Here is a 1,909-nt window from a genome sequence, read left to right on the forward strand (position 1 = left end):
GGAAGAAATGTTTTACGCTGAGGGTGGTGAAACACTGGCACAGGTTGCCCAGAGAGGTGGTGGATGCCCCATCCCTGGAAACATTCCAGGTCAGGTTGGACGGGGCTCTGAGCGACCTGATTTAGTTGAAGATGTCCCTGCCCACGGCAGGGGGGTTGGACTAGATGACCTTTAGAGGTCCCTTCCAACCCAAACTATTCTGTGATTCTATGATTGTTAATAAACTGGCTCTTCGCACATCTATGTTGAATTTGTTATTTGGAGGCTATTACAGTTGTTTAGGCACTGAAATGTATAATCTGATACACTTGTCAACCGCTGAGATATGCAGCAGAGAGTTTTTTTGGGGTGTTAGTAATGCATTAGACAAAGAAGACAAAGCATCTTCAGTACTATTTCAGAAACCAATCGAATCTCATTTCTGTTTTGATTGCTTATAGGATTTGCTTTGTCTACACATGCCACAAGTAGTATAACTTAGTTCACGTTTTGTATATGTGATTTATATAAATACTGATGGGAAATTTGACATTTAAGCCAATAAAAGATATTAGACTTAACTCACTATTAGATTTTTTAATAGAAAGACATTTCTTATATGGGCAGGAAATTGCAATAACACATCTAGTGATTTATTGCAATATTTTACTCTCAGATCTTCAAATGAACTGTCGTAGCTCTTCACAGTTAATAGAATTTGAGGTTAACTGGGGCGCAGCACATTGCTATCGCCACGGAAGGGACACGACAGCGCAGCAGACAACCTCCATTAATTGAGGGCTCTTCTTAAACCTGGCAACAATTGCATTTCTGGAAATCCAGGTAGGCTAATCTCACTTATTTCTGTTTAAAAGAGGAGTTCTAGATATACACGAATATCGAAAGGAGAAATAACAAATCTAACAATGGCCTTAGGTAAATCTCAATTAATCCAGTAAGAATGATTAATTTGACCTCAGTGGGCTCGGGATCAGAGCAATCCCAATTTCATGTGACAGCTTTAGGAATGGTATTCCTGGGGAGGCCCCCTGCTCATTTACTCAATGTATTTTCAGTTTGTCCGAGTAGTCAATGAGGTTAAATTTATTTTAGCTTCTTTTCTATTACCTGTGTTGAACAGTTATGAAAATTTGTATTGATCCCCCTTGTTACTGCATTTATAAAGCACTGCTTCCCTTTGTGTTAGAAGTGTTAACTTGTGAGTTGGGTCCTCAGGCGGGAGAAACGTTTGTTCCTTTCTGGTATAAAACTTTTACACTGCTTGTTTCCTGATAATCTTCCCTCAGGGTTTGCAGATGCTTGTCTGAAGTTCTGGTAACAGTCACTTTAGTCTGCCAGGCTTCACTGGTGCTTAAAAGTTGGAAATTGTCTATGTATCTTGATGGTATTTGGTATCTTCCACTGATACGGCATAAAGGGAAGGACTGGGCAAGAGGAGGATAACCTTTCTTGTTCTTAACTAGCTGTTTGAACAGTTATGAAAATTTGTATTGATCCCCCTTGTTACTGCATTTATAAAGCACTGCTTCCCTTTGTGTTAGAAGTGTTAACTTGTGAGTTGGGTCCTCAGGCGGGAGAAACGTTTGTTCCTTTCTGGTATAAAACTTTTACACTGCTTGTTTCCTGATAATCTTCCCTCAGGGTTTGCAGATGCTTGTCTGAAGTTCTGGTAACAGTCACTTTAGTCTGCCAGGCTTCACTGGTGCTTAAAAGTTGGAAATTGTCTATGTATCTTGATGGTATTTGGTATCTTCCACTGATACGGCATAAAAGGGAAGGACGGGCAAGAGGAGGATAACCTTTCTTGTTCTTAACTAGCTGTACGTTCCCGCTGCGTGTATTTCGGCGACGCCCAGGGCTCCGAGGGCCCCGGCGAGCCCCCCCGCGCCCTCTGCCCCGCCGCCCCGCC

At 41.9% G+C, this 1,909-nt stretch overlaps 1 protein-coding gene across 1 annotated transcript in view; it reads right to left on the reverse strand.

The window, feature by feature from the left end:
• Positions 1–1,909, reverse strand: part of SCAPER (S-phase cyclin A associated protein in the ER) — a 281,456-nt gene that overhangs the window by 186,296 nt on the left and 93,251 nt on the right. The gene's annotated exons all lie outside the window — the stretch shown is intronic.

The sequence above is a fragment of the Aptenodytes forsteri genome, unplaced genomic scaffold (assembly GCF_000699145.1).
Source record: "Aptenodytes forsteri isolate BGI_AS27 unplaced genomic scaffold, ASM69914v1 Scaffold258, whole genome shotgun sequence".
Taxonomy (NCBI): domain Eukaryota; kingdom Metazoa; phylum Chordata; class Aves; order Sphenisciformes; family Spheniscidae; genus Aptenodytes; species Aptenodytes forsteri.